This window comes from Nicotiana tabacum, chromosome 3, assembly GCF_000715075.1.
Source record: "Nicotiana tabacum cultivar K326 chromosome 3, ASM71507v2, whole genome shotgun sequence".
In the NCBI taxonomy this organism is placed as follows: domain Eukaryota; kingdom Viridiplantae; phylum Streptophyta; class Magnoliopsida; order Solanales; family Solanaceae; genus Nicotiana; species Nicotiana tabacum.
The window spans coordinates 56,508,670-56,516,589 of NC_134082.1; the positions used below are offsets into that span (position 1 = coordinate 56,508,670).

General features: G+C 33.8%; 1 pseudogene; it reads left to right on the forward strand.

The window, feature by feature from the left end:
* The first annotated feature begins 4,787 nt into the window (after positions 1–4,787).
* Positions 4,788–7,291, forward strand: LOC107774224 (2-oxoglutarate-dependent dioxygenase DAO-like; annotated as a pseudogene).
* Positions 7,292–7,920: the final 629 nt, after the last annotated feature.

The following is a 7,920-nucleotide window of genomic DNA, read 5'->3' on the forward strand; positions in this document are numbered from 1 at the left end:
AATCTCTTTAGTAGACTGTTTGATTTGAAGTCTGAGATAGAATGTCAGTTCTCCCATCATGCTCATTTAGAATTCTCCTTTAATGGAAAGAGCAAATTCTTCACATAGAACAGAGTTAGGACTACCAAAAATAATGTCATCAACATAAATTTGAGTAATAAGATTACCTAAACTAGAATGCTTAATAAAAGGGTTGTATTGATATTACCTCTTTTGAACCCTTGATTTAAAAGAAAAGAACTTAACCTTTTATAACATGCATGCGGAGCTTGTTTGAGACCATACAAAGCTTTAGTCAGCTTGTATACATGATTAGGAAAGGTGACGTTTGCAAATCCTGGTAGTTGCTTCACATATACTTCTTAAGAGATGTAGCCATTTAGGAACACACTTTTAATGTCTATTTGAAACAGCTTGAATCCTTTGTGAGCAGTGAAAGCAAGTAATATTCGAATGGATTCAAGTCTTGCTACAGGAGAAATGGTATCATCATAGTCGATTCCTTCTTGCTGAGAGTATCATTGAGCAACCAATCTTTCTTTATTTCGAACCACTTGACCAGATTTATTCAATTTATTTTTGAATGCTCATTTAGTTCCAATGATGGAGGAGTTTGAAGGTCTTGGAACCAATTCCCATACTTTATTTTATTCAAATTGATCTAGTTCCTCTTTCATAACACTTATCCAGTGAGTATCTTTCAGATCTTCATCCAATTTCTTAAGCTCACTTTGAGAATTAAGAGCCACATGAAATTTGTTCTTCTGAGATATTCTTGTAGTGATTCATTCCTGTGGATCTCCTATAATGAATTTTTGAGGATAGCCAAGTTCGCTTTTCCATTCATTTGGAGTGTTTGAGGGAGGATCTCTTTCTACATTAGTCGACTGATCTGTTTTAGATGGTTCGAGAGTTTCTGCAGTCTCTTTAACTGGTTGAGTTTGCTGATCAGCTGATTCACTTTGATGATCCTTTCTTGTAATGAAAGATTTAGGGACAAAAGGAATTTCCTCATCTTTAGGAAGTTTTTCATTCCTTGGACGAGGGTTAGTATCAACAAAAACAACATGAATTGATTCTTCAATGCAAAGCATTCTTTTATGATATACTCTATATGTTTTACTTGAAGGAGAGTAACCAAGAAATATACCTTCATCACTTTTAGGATAAAACTTACTCTAATTGTCCTTTCCATTGTTGTAAATTAAACATTTGCATCCAAAAGGGTAAAAACAGATAATATTGGATTTCTTATCATTCCACAATTCATACAATATCTTTTTGAGGATTGGTCGAATCAGACACCTATTGATGATATGGCATGCTGTGCTTACTGCCTCTGCCCAGAAATGGTGAGATAGAGAATTTCCACAATCTTGGTTCTTGCCATGTCCTGTAGGGTTCTATTTTTACGCTTTAGCACTCCATTTTGTTGCGGACATCTTGGTGAGGATAAGTTGTGAGAGATTCCTTGATCGTTGCAAAAGTTTTCAAAAGCTCTGCTTTCAAATGCTCCTTCATGATCACTTCTGATAGAAAAGATGTAGTAACCCTTTTCTCGTTGAACCTTCTTACAGAAAACTTCAAAATTCCTTATAGCATCATCTTTATGACTCAAAAACATAACCTAGGTTAATCTAGAGAAATTATTCATAATGACAAAAGTATATTTTCTACCACCTATGCTAGCAGTTCTAGTTGGACCAAATAAATAAATATGCAATAGTTGGAGAGGTTTTGAGGTGGAAACAAAATTCTTGATTTTGAAAGATGATGGAGTTTGTTTTCCCAGTTGACATGCATCAAAAATATGATCCTTTGAAAAATCTAGTTTTGGAAGTCCAATAATGAGATCATGTTTAGAAAGCTTTTGAACAGTATGCATGCTGACATGACCAAGTTTTCTATGCTAGACCCAGGGATCATCAACTATGGAAGTAAGACAAATTTGATCCCCAAGATTATCTAAGTTACTAATTGTATAGATATTTCTATCTCTATTACCTGAAAGAATGAATTTACCTGATTCATCTTCTATAAATTAACCATGTTTCTTAAAACGAACCTCGTAGGAATTGTCACTTAGTTGACTAATGCTAAGAAGATTGTAGCCGAGTTCATCAACTAGGTAGACTTCATCTACATTGCATGTTGAGCTCAGAGGAACTTTTCCGATACCAATTATATTTCCTTTGGATTTGTCTCCAAATGTGACTGTTACTCCATCTAGTTTGGTGACCGTCTTAAACAATTGTTTGTCACCAGTTATATGTTTGGAACACGCGCTGTTGAGATATCATTTTCCTTTTCAATTCTTCGTACGGTGTTCCTGCAAAATAAATTACTTGTTTTTAGATACCCAAGTAAAATATATGTATTTTAACCATATACATGTGTTTTCTCTGTTTCTAGGCTTCTGAAGTGTGTTATATATTAGGTGATGAGGTAAATTAGGGAGAAAGTAATGCTTGGTCATATAGATCAAAAATTTACTGTGACGTGGGAGAATCCAAGGAGAATATGCAGCCTTTCTTAATGTACGTGAGTAAGTGAATTTTTGAGTGCAACTTTTATTTTTGGAATAAAAACCAAAGAGAAAAATTGTGAATGGATGAATAATAAAACTAATACTGAAAAAATCTGATGATGGAAGAATTTTTTTAAATTAAAGTTTGGTAACAAACTTTATTCCTTTGTGGTGAGGTGGCGTGGATTTGCTTGTCCATACTTCATGATTTTTATTATTTCATTTTTCTCTTATTTTTTTCAATGTATGAAGAATGACTAAAGATAAAAAATACTACTCCTTATCAAAATTAGAAGGAAAACATATTTTTGTGAACTTTCTTTTCTTTTGCAAATGAAACACAACTAATTTTTAACGTGACTCTTTTTAATCATTTTCAATTTTTTTAAATAAAACCTATAAAAAGGTAAAACAAAAAATACCGAAATTAAACTTAAAAACTATTTACAAACAAAAAGTGATAAAAATTTTAAATATGGTAAAAAAAATTAGGTGCTCATAGACTCAAGAATACACTGAGTCCCAAATGCGACCTCTGATTGTTCCCAAATGCGAACCTCTTCCTCGCTATTACGAGATTAATCAATCCAGCTCATACTCGCAAATGTGAACACTTCACAAAAGTAAGGATCGCAATTGAGTGCCAGACCTCGCAAAAATGCGAGATCTGTAGCATAACACCAACAAGAGAATTGCACCAGCTATCTTCACACTTATCAAACTCATCTGAAACAAGTTTGAAACTCACACGAGCCCCTCGGGCTCCAAATCAAACGTGCACACAAATGTAATAACATCATACGAAATTGCTCGCGCAGTCAAATCACCAAAATAACATCTGAATCAACAAATCAACCCTTAAAACGAACGGACTTTTAAAGTAAAACTCAAGAACACTAGAATCATATTTAAGCGTTCGAATCATGCCAAATCAATTCCAAAATGAATCAAATTTCACGGACAAGTCTCAAATAGCGATACAGACCTATCTCAAGTTTCAACATTGAAATTCGAATCTGTTAGCTAAGAAACCAATTTACGGTCAAACTTAGTAAATTCTCAAACTTTCAAAATGCTAGTCTTCAACAAATCACGTCAAAACAAGTTAGGAACTTTCGAATTCAATTCCGAACATACGGCCAAGTCCTAAATCATGATACGGATCCAGCGGGATCCTCAAAATACTGATCCGAGTCTGTTTACACTAAATATTGTCCGTAGTCAACTCAAACCATTTTTAAGAAAAAAAATCTTCACTTTAACCATACCGAACCAAAATAAGAAATACCTAACTATATCGAAATACTTTGATACGGTATTTGATATACACAATTGATAAACCGAATACCGAAATACTGAACCGAAATTATTAAATACCGAACCGAAATACCGAATGTCCACCCCTAGTAGAAGGTAGAAACTAAGTCCTCAAAGGTAAATAGAAAAACAACATAAGTCAAATTGAAATGGAAGAGAATAATACTAAGTAATAAAGTTTCATTTAGTTTTAGCATTTAGAACTGTTATATCTATGCATTGTAGGTTACTCCTTCCTGTGCATAATAAGTGATTTTTTGTTCTTTTTAGTTTCGTCCAAAATAAGTGCCAATTTATATAATCAAGAACGAATTAATTTTGTTTTTTTAATTTTTTTCTTATTTATATATCTCAATGTTTCAAGTTAACAATAAGCAATATTTAATTAATGTTAATTTAGCAAAAATACTATTTTTACTCTAGAAGTTAATATTTTCTTAAAGAATGTGTTAAATACCAAAAAGTTATTTATTATGAACCGAAGAGAGTATCTTAGAGCTTTGAGAACTTTGATGGAATGGCCAATTGGCCATAACCCGTTTTTGGAAATTACTGAAGCATTAATCACTCGAGAAAGCCACTAATTGCCAAGGGAATTGCAGTGGCATCTTTTTGGAGTCCTGTCGTGACAGCAAATTTATACTAATTAAATTAATTAGTAACAGATAGGGTTGACCTTGTGCAGTACTTAACCAAACTAATAATATAATAAGCTACGTGATAATTGCATTTGATTCCAAACAGATGGCTACCACTGCACAGATAAAAGAAGGTAACTAGTTTAGTTTTGGTTTGCAACTTTTATAATGGCCCAGGAAATTGCACCCTCTGTTCCTTCAATATAATAATTAAATCCCTCATAATAAAAAATAACTTATTTAAAATTTGGAACTCACGTGCACCCACCATCCCAGAAATTAAAAATAGCTAGATCCAAGAAAAATCACTACTACAAGATCGTGAAGAGAAGCTCCTTACAGCAAGAAGCCAAACTTGAAACGAGGAAACAAAATAAGGTAATGGAGGAGTATGCAGCAAATGGTGGGTTGCCAGTGATAGACTTTGAGAACTTTCCAAAACAGTCATCTAAGTTGATCAATGCCTGTGAGGAATGGGGATGCTTCAGGCTTTACAACCATCACAGGATTCTTCCAGCTTCACTCATGGCTGACATGAAGGGAGTTGTGAGATCATTGCCACTGAGATGAAGAAACGGAACAAGGGTAATAATATGGTTCCTGGAAGTGGATACCAGCCCCCTACTCCCAATCTCATTGTTGAACCGTTGATTCTCTATGATATGACTTGTCCTAAAGGTATTCATGCTTTCTGTGCCCAGTTAGATGCCTCTCCCTTTCAAAGGTTTGCCTCCCCTTCTTTCACTACTTTAGTCTTGAATTATATATTCACGTGTTTAAAAGATCTATGCACTAACACACACCATCTTGTTAAGTTAGACTTACTATTTACTAGAAATAAATTATAACTCTTCATTCATAAATCGCTAGATTATACTGATTATTGATTGATGCTTTCTGTTATAAGTTAGATCCTCAAGTGTTTGCTTCCTTTGACTCTGAACTAAGATGCAACTTCAATCTTTCTTCCTCTTTTTTTTCGTGCTTAATTAATATGATGAGTTGACCCACCTGCTGTGCCATATTTAGTGCCCAAGACAATAAAGAAGAATCTCATATAACTAAGGGTGGTTTGGTACGAGGTATAGGAAGATATAGTGGTGGTATAAAAATTTAATATTATCTTAATACTCTGTTTGGTTAGCAAACCAGATATAAGTTATCCCGGTGTTAAAACTTATACCTTATAGAGGGTGGGCTAATTAACACTGGTATAACTTATACCTCAATTGTCATTCTTAATACAACATATACCAAATAGTGAATAAACAACAATCCCAACATAACTAATCCCAGCATAACTTATCCCAACATAACTTATACCGGCATAAGCCCTATTCCAACCAAACGATCCCTAAGTTTTCCAGAAATAACTTTATCTATTTGACAATTCAATTACTCCGTCCATTCACTTTTACTTGTCTACTATACTACAAATATATTTTTACTTTTATCGTCGACTATACTAAATCAATATAAAAACAATCTTTTTTCTTGTTTTACCCTTATCATTAAATAATTGTTCATCAAATCATTTTTCAAGACTTTTGGAAATATAATCACTAATATGGGTAAAATTGTAAAGTACATACTCCCTCCGTTTCAAATTAGATGAGGTACTTTCCTTTTTAGTTTGTTCCAAAATAAATGACACATTTGTAAATTTGGAAAGAATTCAACTTAAAACTCTTCATTTTACCCATTTTACCCTTAATGAGAAGCTTTTATAACCACATAAATGTCATGACCCCACAAAGCTTTTACCCTTAAGCTTTTAAGACCACAAGTTTTAAAATTCTTTAAAAATAGGAAGATTTTGGTTCAATTTTGTGTTTATATATATACTAGTGTAAACTATAAGTAAACGTTGTGTTATCTACTGGAGTAGTTTCTCTCGTCATTCAAAACAAGAAGACCGTATCTGTTTGGAGTTCTCCAAATCAGCCTACGTACATATATACGTCTCATACTGAACCAATTAAATTCCAAAATATTGTTCCTATAAGACATTAATGCCTTGATTATAACTGTAAACAGAGAGACAATTATGAAGTATGCTGCTGCTATTCATGAACTATTCATGGACATGACGCACAAAATTAGTGAAGGGTTGGGTATTAAGAATGTGTCTTTTGAGGGATGGCCATGCCAGTTTAGGTTTAACAGTACTGCTTCACGCCGGAAACTATAGGTTCCACCGGCGTTCCTTCACACACAGACACATATTTTCTCACTATACTACAGGATGATGAAAACGTCAATGGTCTTGAAGTCATGAATAAATCTGGCCAATTTGTAGCAGTTGAATCCTGGCCAAACTCCCTCCTTGTCAATATGGGAGATGTAACCAAAGTAAGTACTTCCTCTGTTTATAGAATCTTGCCTTTTTAATATAAGTAAGTAAAATGATCATATACTATGCTTTTGTTTTGTTGCTATGTGAAGGCATGGAGCAACGGAAGATTTAACAATGTCAAGCATAGAGTGATATGCAAACAAGGAAAAACAAGGGTGTCAATAGCTTCATTCATTCGGATACAACTGTGGAACCCAACCTCAACTTGTGGATGATGAAAATCCTCGTCTCTACGTACCTTTCACTATAGATGATCTTGCAAAGCTCAGGCAGTCAACAAGAAATTTCAATGGTGAAGCTCTTGATCACTTCCGTACCAACTTGTAGATCACCTTGTCTAGTTTATGTGATATTTTTCCGATCCTTCATATTGATAAACATGAAAAAGGAACAAAGAAAATAAAGAGGGAAATATTCTTTTTCTTTCGATAAAGAATGACGAAGGAATTTTAATTTGTGGGAATTCCATGATGTACACTTTATCTTACAGAATGGTCTACTTTTGTCTTTTTCAATTTCCAGATTGATTTATCTAGCTCTTGTATGTGAACAAGCCAACTCTAGGGGCAGAAGTCACTCTGCTTCTTCAAAATATAGAGGGTTTCGGATTGACTTAAAAGCTGATCAAACCAGCTTAAAAATACTTGCCATACACGAAAATCTAGGATACGCCCATTGCAGCAGGCAACAAATTTAGTCTAAAAGCGATTAGTTTTAGTTGCAAGTCGCTTACCACAAACAACTTTATAGAAACTAAGGATTCATCAAACTATATGGAGAACCAGGTTCTCTACTAGTTCCTACAGAAATACAGAACGGTAAGTAAACAATACAATGGAGTTTTATGTGGAAAACCCCCTATTTAACCAAAAAATAGAATTTCAGTCAAAGCTAGAATTTATAAGAACGCGGGTTACTGATAATCAAAAGAATATGTAGAAGAGAATAATTTGGAATAACCAGAATGTAATTAGGAGAAAAACAAGTGAATCAGAGTATATTTCAATTGTGTTTGTCCTTACAAGTGTGACTAGATACCTCCCTTTTGTAGGTGTCTTGAAGATATGCGTTTCCGTCAAATC